The sequence below is a fragment of the Herpailurus yagouaroundi genome, unplaced genomic scaffold, assembly GCF_014898765.1.
Source record: "Herpailurus yagouaroundi ecotype Mexico unplaced genomic scaffold, PumYag 160, whole genome shotgun sequence".
NCBI lineage: Eukaryota > Metazoa > Chordata > Mammalia > Carnivora > Felidae > Herpailurus > Herpailurus yagouaroundi.
In genome coordinates this window covers 11,257,685-11,274,786 of record NW_024412401.1, presented here as the reverse complement: position 1 = coordinate 11,274,786, position 17,102 = coordinate 11,257,685, and the positions used below count along the sequence as shown (strand labels likewise).

Sequence of the window (17,102 nt, the reverse complement as noted above, 5' to 3'; positions counted from 1 at the left end):
AGCCCTATCTTCAAATACAGTCACATTCTAAGGTAGATTAGGGCCTAGAATTTATGAATCTGAGGGAGGGGGTGCAGGAACACAATTCAGCTAAAACACAAAGCATTATGTATCATCAGTATAATAAAGCAAATACAGTAAGTCAAGAGAAGCTGCTGGCTGGTACACTGGTAAGGCTCTGCACCAGAATTCAGAACAGCAGGAGAGGAAGGGAGATAATATTTGCTGATTACCCATTACGTGGCAGTATCTGGGCCAGACACTTAACATGTGCGATCGTGTACAAAGCACATGGAAATCACAATCCAACCGGCTGTCTCCATTTTATAAATGAGGAAACTGAGGCTAAGAGAGGGGAAAGGACTTCCCTATGAAATGCAGCCAGAAAATGTGAAGACCATTTTAAGAATTGAGGTTTGTCTTCAACACTTATCTACCTTCTACTAGAACATGTTTCCTCCCTGATGCTAGTCCTGGTTCTACCACTCACTGGTTGTTCCTGGACACCTCATTGAGCTAACCTGGAATTCAACTTCCTAATCAGGAATATAAGAAGTCTCTTCATCCACTAAGTGTTCATAATTTCCTATTATATATTTTTCTTTATTATAAAAGTATTATAACCATTACATACACTTTGGAAATTAGAAAAAAGGGAGGAAAATTAATGCAATATTCCATCCTAATACAAGCACCATAAATAAATCTTTTGGTGCTTAAAGATTCCTTTCTGGTCCCATTTCCTTATAGGAAATATAGGATGGTAGAGTTTCCTTCTTGCCTCACTCATTTTTGGGGAAAAGCAAGTGCCCATATCATTATGGGATCCAAATTATGTTAGCAAAATAGAAGAAGAGAGACAAAAGGCACAATTATATCCTAAAAGCCCCTTCACTTTAGTATTTGAAAGGTTTGTTTCTCCTGTGGATGTTTATCCATGAGGCAGGACTGAGCTATGCCATTTATACACACACTCACACACACACACACACACACACACACACACACACACACACACACTAGCTTTTTCTAAAACAAACAATGGAATCTAAGGACCAAGAGGAGAGAGAGGCCTAACCCTGAAGGAACAGCCAAAGGGTGAAGACAAAGGGACATTAAGGAAGGGGAGAAGAAAGCCTCCCAGATAGAAGAGACTCCTTGATCTCCATCCAAATGAACTCATAATGGACCTAAAAATGACTTGAGGCAAAAGGCAAAGAACAGTATTGAACCACTTGTAGGCATTCCATCTCTTAAGACTTTCTAATCATGGACTGCATGCCCTTCCAAAAGTTAAGGTCATGGCAAAGTAGTTACATATTTTGAAGAATATATATAATATAATATAATATAATATAATATAATATAATATAATATAATTAATATATATCACAGAATTATATGTACAAACTTGGGACCTGCTTCTGCTTTTTCATTTAATAACTCATAAATATATTTAATATCATTTTATAGCCTGTCTAATCTTGATTTTAGTACCTACATAACATCCGATTGAATTAGTATACTGACTAGTTTACTTAGTCATTATTCTATCTTTGGACTTTTGACTTATTTCCTTTTTATATGCTGGTGCAGCAATTTGCCCAGTGAGGCAGACTATAATTTTTAAGAGAGAAAAATATCCTGTAAAAGTTGCTACCAATTTCTTGGTGAAGACATCAGTTATCTTAGGGAGAACCTAGTTTGGGGAAGGTAAAATGAATGACACTTCAGTTCACAATATAAAACAGCAAGTGTATCACCCAAGAATACAGCAGATTGTTAAAAATGTTGTAAGTGCCTAGGATTTAAAATACAACTGGTGTATTTCCTCTCTTACCACACCAGGTGCACTAAAAAGTTACGCAGGGCCAACAAACTTTCTAAAAGAAGAATCTTTCTCCTAGGATGTTTAATGTTACTGGAATCTACCTAAAGCCAGATCATGACAATGGATAGGTGTCCTAAGAGAAAAACCTCAGGAAAAAATAGGTCATACTTGGGACTGGTGAATGGGCCCGACCTGAAGCTCTAGAATGTTATAAGGAACAGCTGGCTGGGCAGCATTTGAGTGATATTGAAGCCATTCCTGGCACAGCCATTGTGATATGCCTTGAGAATGACAGCTGGGTGTATGTACTGAATGAGCTTATCACTGAGGATTGCAACACTTGGACCCAATACACACTTTGGTGTGCAGTAAACATATTATAACATCACCTGGAAGGAAAAGGTTTTCTCTCCCTGCACACAAAGAAACAATCGTCAAATCAGACAGAGCTGGGCTCCTTGTTTTCTGTAGTGATTCCAGTGGTGTTCAAACCCTGATGCTGGACTTCATACTTTCAGAAGTAACTTCATATCACAGTAACAGCAGTGTCAGCCACATTGAACAAGTCCTTTGATGAGGTGAATAGATTTTTTTTACAGCTCTTTTTCATTGAAGTTATAATGACAAATTCTTTGGACTAAATAAATATCCCTGCTTAACTTGGGAGAGGAACTCTAGGCAGAGAAAGCAGAAAAGCAGCTCAGATTCATTGGATGTGAATGTTAAAAGGGAATTTGACCTTACTTTGTACTCTTAAAAACAGGTAAAGCAGAATACAGCTGCTTCACGCTTAAAAATAGCAATGCAATAGCATCTTCCAAAAGAGTTTGCCCAATATTTTATAATCTGTCTTCACGATGAATTCCCAGAAGCAGATAAAGGTAAACTGCTGTCATTTCTAGATGTCAATTAAAAAATGTAAAGATGGCATGCACCAAAGTTCAAAGAAAGAGAACCACTGTGAGTTAAAGGATCAGATGAAACATACTTCATAGAAAATGAGGGACTTTAGTATAGACAATAAGGGAGGATTAAGAGTATAGTGAATGGAAATGGCAAAAATGTCTAGTCTCACTAGAACATTCACTCACTCATATGAGTAATTAGCACCATTATATGCCAGTGATTATTCAAGGTACTGGGGGGACAAGGAATCATGCTGACTTCAATTAATTAAAAAGTTGGCAAACAAAGAGAACTTCAATTAATTGGTGTGTTCATTGGTCTTTCCTCTTGCAGGAAAAGACTAATCTTATTTATACATGGAATTCAGAGAAGCTTAAAACAAACCAGGCTTCATTCATTCCTTCATTTCTTCATTTGTTCATCTAATCATTCAACATTTACTGAGCACTCCCATGGGCCACAAACTGCCAGCTGCTGCAGATAAAGAGAGAAATGACAAAATTTCTTTCTTCAGCATTTGGAGATATATATATATATACATACATATATATGTAAATGTATACGTAAATATTCATTTAATATATTCCATAGTGGGTTCATAAACTCACAAATTTCTATAGATTATGACATTTAAAAATTCATCTCCTTTTTATCTAAGAAAACGATAGTTCCCTTATAGTTTAAAGTTCTACATAAAATTTGTTGGATATTCATTCTTTTTTTTTCTTTAGATCCAGCCTTCTAGGATAGTCACTTTAGTATACGTGCTGCCGAAGTGAGCACAAGGATAGTCACTTTAACACATTGCTAGCCAAAGAGCTGATCAATACGAATGAACTGCCTGAAGGTGGCTTTGAGAAGGACTTGCTATCAACCTATATTAGCTAAGTGTGAAGGTTAAGATGAATATACTGACCTTTCTCATTTGAGTATTCAGATGGTTAGCGATGCTTCATATTGTTACTGTGTTTATCTAAAGCATTATGAAAACCCCAACTCAAAGAATAGATTGGGTAGTGCAGGTTATCAGTTAATTTCTTCTGCCAGAATTGGGAAAGCAACCACCTTTCCATCTGAGCTTTGAAAAAAGTGTTTCTTTACTTTCACATTCAGACACAATGACAGGATTTAGTATGCTGTATCTTGTCACTGCCAGACTATGTTGTGCCCACAGAAAAGTTGACAACGGTTCAAAGAAGATGAAACCATCACATCAAGCCAGAGGACCTCTTTATAACACTGCTACTTGTTAAAGCCATCACAATGTGCCATCCAGTATTCTATTCCTCAGACAGCCTAACTTCATAGAATGTTAGCCTACTCAGACCCAACTCACCTATCATAGGAGCATTGAACAAAATCTCTACTTACTTTTCTCCTTTCTGGCAACCAAAAGGCCAACAACAGTCTCTTTATCTACCAGCTTCCTTCTGTCCCTGACTCTCTTATTTAAAAAAAAAAAAAAAAAAAAAGCCTTATCTAGAATACTCTTCTTCAAGTAAGATTTATCCAGCTTGTGTACTTGATTAATAATGCCTACGGTCAGGCACCAAGTTTTCTTTATTCCAATTACCGTCAATGTGTCTGGCACACAGCAAGTGCTCAATGACTATTTGTTGAATTGACTTATATAGTTTAAAAAATATCTGTATCAGTGATTGAATTTGCTCACTATATGTAGATTTTTTAAAATCATATCTAGGAGAAATATAACCTAAAGTAATTGATTTCTGAAGGTCACCTGAACTGATTCAGATCTTAATACAAGTTGTTTCATGTCTAAAATTATGTTTTTTGAACATATTTTCAATAATCTATGAGTGTTAGGGTGCCTGCGTGGCTCAGGTGGTTGAGCGTCCGGCTTTGGCTCAGGTCATGATCTAAGAGCTCATGAGTTTGAGCCCCACGTGGGGCTCAGTGCTGAAAGTTGAGAACCTGGAGTCTGCTTCAGATTCTGTGTCTCCCTCTCTCTCTGCCCCTCCCCCACTAGCACTCTGTCTGCCTCTCTCAAAATAAATAAACATCAAAAAATAATAATCTATGAGTGTCAGCAATGAAAAAGTTCTGGAATTGCTTGTGACATATAGTTTACTCTAAATTAATAAGCCACCCATCTACGACAAATTCATCTCTCTTCTGAAAGGATTGACCAATACTATAATCCTTACTATTCATGTTAGCTGAGAAACAGAAAGGTCCTTAACCAAGGATTTGCTGAGATAAGCATAACTTAAATATAAGACCAAAACAATAGAGGACTCTGGTGGACAAGTTACTGCTTTTCAATACTAAGTCCAAACTCCTCCATATCTCTCTCAGAGAGTATTTTAAACTTTAGGGATTCACCACAAGCATAATGTTTAGGGGACTGCTACTGGGTTCTGGGGAATGGTACATCCATTACCCTTTAAAAATGTTTTCACTGATGTAATCAGAATGAATTCAGCAAACCAACTGGAAGAATTATAATTATTCACTTCTGTACCAATGTTGGGAATGAATATAACTTCCCTTGCAAGCTTTATTGCATGGTAATTTATCTGAGCTGCATTAGGTGACAAGCATTCTGGAAGGCCAGCAGAGTCATGGAATGGCCTTGCCTATCTCTTAGAGGTTCCTGTCACTCTGCTTAGGAAGATTACTGACTCTGTGCCTCAAATACATTATTTAGCATCAAAGTAGAACGCTAAGTAGGAGAGAAAAACACTTGCTTGTAGGCATATTATGAATAGTTTCATGACTTGCACTTTATTCCATAATGACATCTTTGATTCTAAAGTAGTGATGTTCCCAAGGCTATAAATAGAAGAAAGAGACATATGAACATAACATATACACTTAGAAATTGAAAGGGAAAGAACATCATATAATCATAATAGGAAAGACTTATTTTGCTGTCCAGTCATCTTACATCTCACGCACAGTTTCCATGGTTTTGAGGAAGTTTCCAATATTTTAAGAGTATACAATTTCACCTTTGAGGCACAATGTGATTAAAACTGTAAAACTTTAGAAAGATCGCCATTAGAATCTATGTTAGGGTATCTCCCAATCTTTTACCCACATATGCACAGATGTACAAAAATAAATATATTTACCTACACTTCTACTACTTTGGAATGTTAGCTTAGGAATTCACGTCCTAAAATTGGTTGAGCTGGGGGTCCAAGCCCAGGTGATGGCCTTCTTTCAGAACACATCTAATTTTAATGTGAGTGCAAATTAATTATCTTCCCCCTCCAATTGACACTGACCAATTTGTACTGAGAAGTAAGGGTGACAAGGCAGAAGGGGTGATCAATAGCGTGTTATACGCAGCCACAGGAAATCTGATCCCCAGGGGCTCAGAATGCCAGAAAGGGCAAGAAGTTAATGGGGGCAAGACAGCAAATCTGCACTATACTTTAATTTGCAAGTTGAAAAACTGACTATTTTTGGTAAGAAGTCTTCTATCCCATTTTCTTCAATAGCAGAAATCTATGATTCTCTTTCTTTCATCCAGTTTGAATTAAACACACGTACTGAACAGAGAACTGAACAGAGAACTGAAACCCAAAGGAAATTTTATCTTAATTTGACAAATATTTTTGTGAATTTTTTTTTCGTGAATTTAATAAAAGAAGTTATTGTTCCAGAAATGTACTGGCTTTGTAGGATAATAATCAAAGTGCCATTTTATTTTAAAATGATCATATCAGAGCCACATCTTGAAATTAAATCAACATAGATTCAACCAGCATTCATTCAGATATTTGGGGTGTGGCTACATGTACTGGTCACTATTCTTAGTGCCATGGATGCAGAAATACAAGATAAAAGTGACTGTCTAAGCCCTCAATGAACTCACAGTTTACAGGGGGAGACAAGTTAAAAGATTCTAAACAATACACTACCTGCATCTCTAAACTAGGTATACTTACAATCTTATCACCTATTTTATTGAAAGAATTAAGTGAGATAATCCATATAAATTATTTAACAAAATTCCTGGCACATAGTAATTTAAATAACTATTAGGATCAGATGATGATGATGATGATGCCTCCACTAACCCAAGGATCTACAAGCACACTGAAGACCCAGAATGGATATTAGGAAATAACTTTTTTTTAAATTTTTTAAAAGTTTATTTAATTTTGAGAGAGAGACAGAGCATGAGCTCTGAGGCGCAGAGAGAGAGGGAGACACAGAATCCGAAGCAGCCTCCAGGCTCTGAGCTGTCAGCACAGAGCCTGACACAGGGCTCGAACCCATGAACCACGAGATCATGACCTGACACTTAAGTGACTAAGCCACCCAGGTGCCCCGGAAAAAACTTTTAAATAAAAACATTTTGTAAGAGGTATACACCACATCTAAATTTTTAATAATGAATAAAAATAATTCAATAAGATAAAGAGTTGGAGAGAGATAGAAATGTCCTAGACAGATGAAATAGAATCTTCAAGTTTTCATCTCCTACCCTGAACAGTTTAGGCTCCCTCCTGAGAGTTGGAGCAGCCCTAGACCACATAGTTAGTACCTAAATACTCTCTGTTGTTTATGTTCAGGGAAGCCCCTAAACGCTTGAGAGACCCTTGTATCTGGACACAGGATTCAATTTACATGTGTCCCTAAATTTCCATCCTCTTTGATTCTGGTGAGAACCTTTTGCATGATTGATTAAATAACATGAAATTAACCACTATTATCCTGTGTTTGGTCTTTTCTATTCACATGAAATCTATTTGCACTGGTATTTGAAAATACAGATCTGTCTTTTCCTATTTAAATAAATGTCATTAAATGTCTTCAAGTCTTATCTGCAGCACATACGGCATTATTCTATTCTTTTAGAACATACATACTTCAGTACATTGTTAAATAAATTTATATTAATTTATTCATCCATTCTTTATTCTTTATGTATGCCTGTAACATACTAGATACTGCATTCCACATATTTGTGAAAGGTGTTATATAATAGGAGAAACATGGTCTTTTCCCCATATAGCTTTAAGATTTTTAGTGGCCTAGGCCCCTATTAAAATTTTGTCTGAATCCACAAGTGCTCAAAGAAGCTCTTAACTCTGAAAACTATAATAAGAAAAGGTCTATCAAATCATATAGTAAGCATTTGATGAAACTACTGTAAACATTGAAGAACATAACCCAGAATACAAATCCCATAACAGACTCTATTATAATTGAAATGGATCTATAATAATTTAAATGGATTCAGAAACTAGTAAGGAAAATCAAGTTTCTACAAATGGTGCTGGGAGTATTGGTGTGGAACTAGAAAATATGTGAAATTAATATTCACTCTATATATGTACTAAAAAATAAATTCTAGGGGCACCTGGGAGGCTCAGTCAGTTAAGCATCTGACTCTTGATTTCAGCTCAGGTCATGATCTCACGGTTGTGAAATCGAGCCCCACGTCGGAATCCATGCTGACAGTGTGGAGCCTGCTTGGGATCCTCTCTCTCCCACTCTCTAGGCTCTACCCTCTCCCTCTCTTTCTCTCTCTCTTTCTCTTGAAATGAATAAACTTCAAAAAGACAAATAAATTCTAGCTACATCAGAGCATCCTAGATAACTTCTGTTCATCCTCCAAATTCTCTGTCTACCCTTCATCACCCTACTTTAGTCTCCCAAGACCTTTATGACCTCTATTTATGACATCAAGAGGCTACCTTCCCATCTAGCTTCTAGCTGAATTCAACAAATGAGAGATTCCAACACAAGACCATAGAGTAAGAAAACGAGAGCAGGAATTTATTCCCCTAGCTTTCTCTTTGCCACATTACCACAGGTCACCTATGCCATTCCACCAAAGGCGTGGCTCCTGTCAGGTGGCCCAATCTGTAAGTTCCAAAAACTTTTTCTCTACCCTTATCCCCTCATGTCTGGGGCTGGTAATAGGACCCCATTAGTACCAACCCTGGGGCACCTCACCATCCCTTATTGGTCTCCTTTAATTCTACCCACACCATTTCAATAGACTCCTATAAAAGACTCTTCAATTATACCATGTCAGTGAGTGATTTGCTTCCCATACCCCCCCTGACTGAGGTAGAGATATATAGGAGTTTGACATAGTTCCCCTAGGTAGAAAAGGTTCTCGGCTTTATTCAGACATTGTATACAGTATCATCTTTGCTCTTGAAGAGGCCTAGAGTTAATGAAATAGTATCTGGACAACATAGGAATATTTATTTATAATATTTCAGAGTTCCATTAAGTTTCATACTACTTTATATACAATATAGGGTACAACCAATGCCTCCATGGTTACTAAAAAAAAAATTTGATTTTTGCCATTTCATTATATGCATGATGGGACTCATGTGATGTCAGTGAAGAATGGATTCACCTGTGGGTCAACTAATGAAAAGCAAAATCCTCCAAGTCAAGTCTTTGTCTTCCAGGTGACATATGTCCTTAAATTGCTTATATTTAGGAATATTTCATGTATAAGTGAAATCAACAAGGACTTCTCTCTGTTTACATAACAGACAAAAGTTAGAGGGGAAGAAGATTTTATCTGGATATTCTGAAACCAGTCCCAGTCATAAATATATAATGTTTGGACATACTTATCAAATTATTCCTCAGATTCTTAAGTTATTCAACAAACATTTATGAAGTATATAATATGTGTCAAGTGTTACACTAGGTGTTGAGGATACATAACAAACGAAAAATACCATTCTGGCCTCATGGATTTTAAATCCAGAAAAGGAGAAAATATTAAAATAATAATACCACAAATAAATATTTAAATTATAATGACTGCAACGCAAGATGCCCTAAAACAGTTTAATCATGGGATCTTGTTTGACAGGAGGTCAGGAAAAAAATCTCTTCTAAAGAATCATTCTTAGATCTGAGACATAGAAGATGAATAGTATCTCGTTCAGGCAAAGCATTTGTGAAGGTCCAGAGGTGAGAAGATACTTTGCATTTTCATCAAAACTGAAGCAGCTGAGGCTCACTGAACAGCAGGAAAGAAAGGAAACAGGTAAAAATAGACAGTGGCCAAATCATCCAGGGCTTTATAGACCATGTTAGACATGTTGTATTTTATCCTAAGATTCATGGAAAGGGTTTGAAGGAATAAGACTAACCTGAATTTTTAACAATCACTCTGCTACCAGATGCCAAGAACAATTATGAGCTATAGTAAATAAAGCATCATGGTATTGTTTCAGGAATATGAAAGTAGCTTAATAAAACATAGTCCAAAATCATTCCTATAACTATGGAAATTTAGAATATGCTAAAGGTAGAATTTCAAATCAGAGGATAAAGGACAGTGTGTTGGAATAAAGTGTGTTGGAACCATTGATCTAATAGTTGGGGAAAAGTTAAGCCATGATATTATTCTGTATGCTGATTATACAGCTGTTGTAAAAGATGAACCCTAAAATCTCAGTGGCTTAAATTTATAGAAAGAAGAAAGAAAAATCTAAAAAAAATAAGGAAGAATTTCTTGCTTGACATAGAGTCCAAAATGGATGCTTCTGATTGGTGGGTGGCTCTCCCCTAATTGATGAGTCTTGGATTTAAACACTTCCCAGATTTGGGGCGCCTGGGTGGCTCAGTCAGTTGAGCGACCAACTTCAGCTCAGGTCATGATCTCATGGTTTGTGAGTTTGAGCCCCGCATCGGGCTCTGTGCTGACAGCTCAGGGCCTGGAGTCTGCTTCTGTGTCTCTCTCTCTGCCCCTCCCCTGCTTATGCTCTCTCTCTGTCTCAGAAATAAATAAACATAAAAAAAAAATTTAAACACTTCCCAGGTTTGACTTCACCACCTTTGAAAGATGACCTACAAAGTCATTTTGGAAGAGGATCTCTCTTGAAAGGTTATTAAAGCCCAAAACTGGAACTGATGTACATTGCTCAACTCTCATTCTATTGGCTGCAATTTAGGCACATGGCCTCACAGGAGACTGGGAATCTAATTATGTATGTAAATACAAAGAGGAAACAAGTGTGTGATTGCCCAGGAATCTCAGCCATAAACAACATCTTATGCAAAATTAAATTTTGTAAGTATTAAAAATCTAACATAAAAAAACTATGAGGGGCACTTGGGTGCCTCAGTCTGTTGAATGTCAGAATTTGGCTCAGGTCATGATCTCAGCGTTTGTGGGTTCAAGCTCCATGTAGGGCTTGGCACTGACAGCACAGAGCCTGCTTCAGATTCTGTCTCCCTCTCTCTCTCCCCCTACCTCCTACTCCTCCTCCTCCTCTCTCTCTCTCTCTCTCTCTCTCTCTCTCTCTCTCTCTCTCTTTCTCTCTCAAAAATAAACATTAAAAATTAAAAACAAAACTATGAGAGTGCCAACAGAGATTTTAAAAGAACATTTTTATAGTCAATCTGGCAAAGACTAGAGATATAATGCAGAAACCACACACACACACACACACACAGAATGACAGATTTAACTACATCAAAATTCAAAATTTTTCTTTCACAAAAGACAAATTTAAAATAATAAGTGGCACTCTTGGAAGAAATATTTGCAAAACATATAACAGACAAAAATATAATAGCCCAACTGGATAAAGATATCCTAAAATCATTTAGAAAAAAAAATCATTATAAAAATCAACAACAACAACAAAAACAAAAAATACAGAAATTCCATTGGATCAAGGAACACGTGAAAAGATGTTCAAGTTCACCATTTCAGGAACAAGAAAAGCAAACAAAAAAAATGGAAAGGTAATGTATCATTTTATCTAGCCAAACAGGCAAAATCGTATGCAGGGTTAATGATTTATAAACACCACGACATTTTTTGGTTGAAGGGTAGGCTGGTACAGTTTTGGGGAGAGAAATTTGAAACTGTATGTCAGTACTTAAGTTGACCTAACAATTCAACTTTCAAGACCTATCCTACAGAATTACACATGAGTACAAAGATAGAGTGCAGAAAGATGGCATGGAAGGAAGGAATGTGGCGACAGGATGCTAGAGGAATAAATCAGAGTATGGATGCAGATGTTCGTTAGAGCATTTTTTATAATGTAGAAAAACTAGGGGCACCTGGGTGGCTCAGTCGGTTGGGCAACCAACTTTGGCTCAGGTCATGATCTCACTGTTCGTGGGTTCATGTCCCGCGTCTGGCTCGGTGCTGACAGTTCAGAGCCTGGAGCCTGCTTCAGATTCTGTGTCTCCCACTCTCTCTTTCCCTCCCCGCTTGCATTCCGTCTCTCTCTCTCTCTCGCATAAATAAATTAAAATAAATTAAATTTTAAAAATAAATTAACAAACAATTTTATAATGTGGAAAAACTATAAACAGCCTATGTATGGTAATGGTTAAATAAATTATGGTATATTCATACTAGAATGATAGGTCACTCTTAAAATAAATGGGGTAGATTGAAGTGCACTAACATGAAAGGTTTATAAAGCATATTTAGGGGTGCAAGTTACAAAGCTAGGAAGCTAATCACACACACACACACACACACACACACACACACAGATATGTAAATGATTAAATGCATAGAAAAAGCTTTCAGGTAATTGGGATCAAACATGCAGGGAGAAGTATGAATAGGGGCTGGGAATAGGGAGGAAAACAAAGAACACAGGGGCGCCTGGGTGGCTCAGTCGGTTCAGTATCTGACTTTGGCTCAGGTCATGACCTCACGGTTAGTGAGTTCCAGCCCCGCGTCGGGCTCTGTGCTGACAGCTCGTGGCCTGGAACCTGCTTCAGACTTTGTGTCTCCCTCTCTCTCGGCCCATCCCCCACTCACTCTGTCTCTCTCTCTCTCTCTCTCTCTCTCAAAAAATAAATATTAAAAAAAATTTTAAAAGAAAACAAAGAACAGAGTGGATATTTGCTTTTAACTTTACATGTTTGTAAATTGTTTCAGTTTTATAAAGTATACTTGTTTCTTTGAAGTTACAACAAAAATATACTCTACCAGGAAAAACAATGATACTATGGATAAATGCCTCTGACTCTTTCTCTTAGTTGGATAGCCTTCCATTTTGTGTGGTAACTGAAACCCTATTCACTTTCCAGGACCCAACTCAATCATCACAATATTTCTTGATGTTTAAGTCAAAGTTATTACAAATTCCAATTAGGATTTTTAAACTTCCTTGAGTGTTGGGCATTTCCATGCCTGCAAACTTCCCACCCTTTCTGACAAACACCGAATACCAGCATCTCCGCTATGCTTTTCCACAGTACTACAAAACTAGAGCACTTTAACAATGCATTATAATCATTTCTCAGAGCCACCAGTGAACATATTCATCAGAGTTCTCAGTGTTTATTAAAGAGGATATTAAAGAGGAATTTTCCTGCACATATACAACTGAGAACGAAATGCAACTAAGAGGAACCATCTCTGACTTTCACCCTCTCTTTGCCTAATAAGTGGTGTGGGGATGTGAGCCATTTCCATAATTCATAGGCATCCTGTGATGTGCAAGGTTATTTTTGAATTTGTTTCTCCGGTAAGAAAAGATTTCCTTCCTAAAATTAGATTGTGAATCTACTTCCAAAGCCACTAATCAAACATAAGTTAAAGCTACTTATAAGGGAGAGAAAACTTTAGAGCTCTAAAATCATTAGAAATAGGTCACCGAGAGCTTCAGTAAAACTTCACACAAGGTTCCAATAAAAAAAAAGGTATTCTCATTAAGAGCTGTAAAGTAATCCTGCTATCAAACAGGAAAAAAAATTGCATATGCAAAAGCAGCAAAATATAGTCTATAAAGTCATTTAATGAAGCAGAAATTTGTATCTATGCCATATCTAATGCAGTTCTTAAAAAACCTCAGCATATTCGCTAATTATGAACCATATATTATACACAGTTATTATGGGTATTATTCAGCAATAGAAGATTTAAACTTGGTTGTCTCCTTCACCATAGTTAGCAAAGAAATACTGGCACATATATGATCTGCTTAAATAGGTTAGAAAATAGGAGGGAATTTACTAACTAGCCCTTTAATTATGCAAACAGAGTTTCCATAATTCTGAAACTGAATTCCATGACACCCACAGATTTCCCTATAATCTAGCTGTAAATAGTAATTACAGTGTTCATAGTAGAAAATGCTGTATTTTAGATTGCAAAACAGTCTCTATTATTATCTCTTGTATTAAGTCATTTGATAACTGTCTAAAACTTCCCTACTAGGATGATTTTTAGATTCTTTGGAAGCATATTTTTCTTTATTTTCATGAAAAGTGTTAGAAAAATCTGTTCAGCCATTTTCAAGTTAAAGGACAATGGGAAGGGAATTTGCCGTTGAACTTTAAAACATTATATTTAGCAGGTCCTCAGTGGGTTGCATAATCAGTTCAAGACTATGGATTAACAATCAAAGGAAGCTCAGACACTGACCTACATTAGAGAAACCCTACACACACAACCAAGAATTCATCATCCCCAGAGAATTGAAAGCCTTCCGGGTAACCTGCTAGCTAAGCAGGATTTGTCCCAATATTATAGTGCTAGGGACCAAGAAAAAAATCATCCTGAAAGGTACCACATTAAAGGTGAGAAAAACAGCAAGAGTCCTACATAACCCACCATTAATTTTCAGACCTAGACAATAGTGCTGCAAGGCAATGATCATTTTACTATTTACTACGCGGGTTGAAGTCTACATCTACTTTTGAAAACCACTGTGGGTTTATATTCATCCTCAGGATGTTGAACACATAAGCTGCCAAATGAACTGAGCTGTGTTCGAAGTGGGATAATTTCAACTATCTTGAGCTTCACACCCAAATGTTTCACCATCGCTTCAACCTGACATGGGTTGTCATACTTCTTGAAATGTATCCTATTGCCACCAAAATCTACTTCTGTGTTTCCTATCTCAGTGAACAGATCCTCTATCTACCCAGCTAAATGTTGAAGCCAGATAATGAAGCATCATCTTTGATCATTCTTTCTTTGTATCTTGCACATCTAATCACAAGTCTTTCAAATTTCCTTATCCATTCATTTATCTTCATCTCTACTATCACCGCCATGGTTCAGACCACCAAAATCACTTCTCTAGGTCTAGAGGTGAACTAGAGGAGGGCTTGTGAGTCTTAAGGTCCCTTCTAGAACCTTGTATCTAATTTTGTATTCAAAGCTTTGTATTATTTTTCTTAAAGAGGATCCCAAATTATATAAACTGTGGACCCTTACAAAACCTATACTCTCTCCTGCCTGAATTATTGCAAAAGCCTCCAATCTCCTTAGCACCACAGATAATGCGGTCTTTCTAAAATGCAAATATGACCATATTCTTCCACTGCTTAAAAATCTCCAATGGCGCCATGTTTTTCTTAGGAGTCAGTCTCAACTCCTTGTCATGACTTATATTTTATACAGTCTACACATATTTTTGATCCGCATACAACTTCTCCAGCTACTCCATTGCCCTTTTACCATATTCTGTGAACACATCAAAATGTGTCCCCCAGTACTGCCCATTCTCTTTCCTTGAGAGAGCAGAAACCAGGTCTCATTGCCTGTTATATTAACAGCACCTAGCACTATTACGCCACTTAGTAGGCATTTCATAAATATTTATTGAAGAAATACAGGAATGAAAAATGAATGCACTCTACATCACTGGTCCAAATCCAGGCATAGTGATCAGAAACCATGAGGGATCAATCTAGCAAGAAAAGCACTAATTGATTCCTGGGAATAAATTGCAGTTGACTTCCCATATTCATGAGTAATTATATTGAAAAGAACTTTGATGAATCATATATCAGGGGGAACAGTTATTAAATGTCAGTCTAGGTTTTTCTCTCCCTTCGAAATCTGCATTTCTTCCCAATTTCCTGTTGCTTTGAATGTAATGCCTGATATGCCAGATTACTCCTAGCTGGCACTGCCCTATAGTGAGAATATGTACAAGTATATAATCCAGGGCATGAGCATAGATGATCCCTTACCTTTTTTCTGGTAAGCTACTATTTTCTGGTAGATATTTTTCCTATTCATTCACCAACATAATGTGGCAAACTTTGAGAGTTTTCTTCATCCATATTTCCCTATCTCCTGTAAATATATTCTTACCAGGTAACTAAGATAAAATGTTTTCACTAATTATCCTGACAATTTCTTTTTTTTTTTTAACGTTTATTTATTTTTGAGACAGAGACAGAGCATGAATGGGGGAGGGTCAGAGAGAGAGAGGGAGACACAGAATCTGAAACAGGCTCCAGGCTCTGAGCTGTCAGCACAGAGCCCGACGCGGGGCTTGAACTCACGAACCGCGAGATCATGACCTGAGCCGAAGTCAGATGCTCAACCGACTGAGCCACCCAGGCGCCCCTCCTGACAATTTCTTTATATAAATTAATACTGATTTAGATTATATCTCACGCTGATATAAAGCTTTCAACAACTGATTACAAAATGCCACAAACTTTTTTATAGTCCTTGATTTAAGAAACTTAAATTCATTGAATACTTATTCATTGAATACTTATTCATTGAATACTTATTTTATGTGCTAGGCAGTAGGCCACAATGTGCATCAAAGAAATTTATATTGTCCTACAAGCCTTTCCCATGTAGGGACATAATTTAATAATGTGTCATACCACTCAATAAAATTCTTAGATCATTTTATATTGTCCCTGCATATTTTTTGGTAAACTTTCCAAATATACATAAAGCATAGATAGATGAACAGATAGACATAAAGCTGGTTATTAAAATTAGGATTCAGGTAGGTAGATAGGTATGTGGATAGATAGTATTTGAATATTATATCCAAATACATATTTATTAAAATTTTGCATACCTATACATAAATTAGCTTGACTGACTTAACAGTTTTAAACATTGGATTAATGTAGCTTTTGATAGTTCATGGGGCAAACCTTCCATCCATTACTTTTTTTCAATATTTTCTTAGTTTTTCTTATCTAGCTGAAATATTAATATGACTTTGTCAAATTTCAGATAATCATACTGAGATTTTTGAGAATTACATCAAGTCCATAAATTAATTTGTAAAGAACTAACATCTTTGACCTTACATAGTAATCCATGAGATTCTTTTTTTTTTTAATTTTTTTAAATGTATTCATTTTTGAGAGAGAGACACACACAGAGTGTGACCAGGGGTGGGGAGGGGCCGAGTGAGAGGGAGAGACACAGAACTTGAAGTGGGCTCCAGGCTCCATGCTGTCAGCACAGAGCTCTACGTGGGGCTCGAACCCTTGAACCGTGAGATCATGACCTGAGCCAAAGTCGGACACTTAACTGACTGAGCCACCCAGGTGCCCTGATGAGATTCTAAATAATAATGATCAAGGACATTCTGCTGTTGCTCATGCTTAGTCCTAGTATACTGAAATCCCTAGATCCAATGAGAGA

The 17,102-nt window shown here is 36.8% G+C and overlaps 1 long non-coding RNA gene across 1 annotated transcript; it reads left to right on the top strand.

Annotated features, from left to right (window-relative positions):
* Positions 1-8,464: 8,464 nt before the first annotated feature.
* LOC121034400 (uncharacterized) lies at positions 8,465-9,739 on the top strand. The gene is made up of 3 exons (XR_005792409.1): positions 8,465-8,586; positions 9,080-9,150; positions 9,567-9,739. It is a non-coding gene; the product is annotated as an uncharacterized LOC121034400 (long non-coding RNA).
* The last annotated feature ends 7,363 nt before the right edge of the window (positions 9,740-17,102 follow it).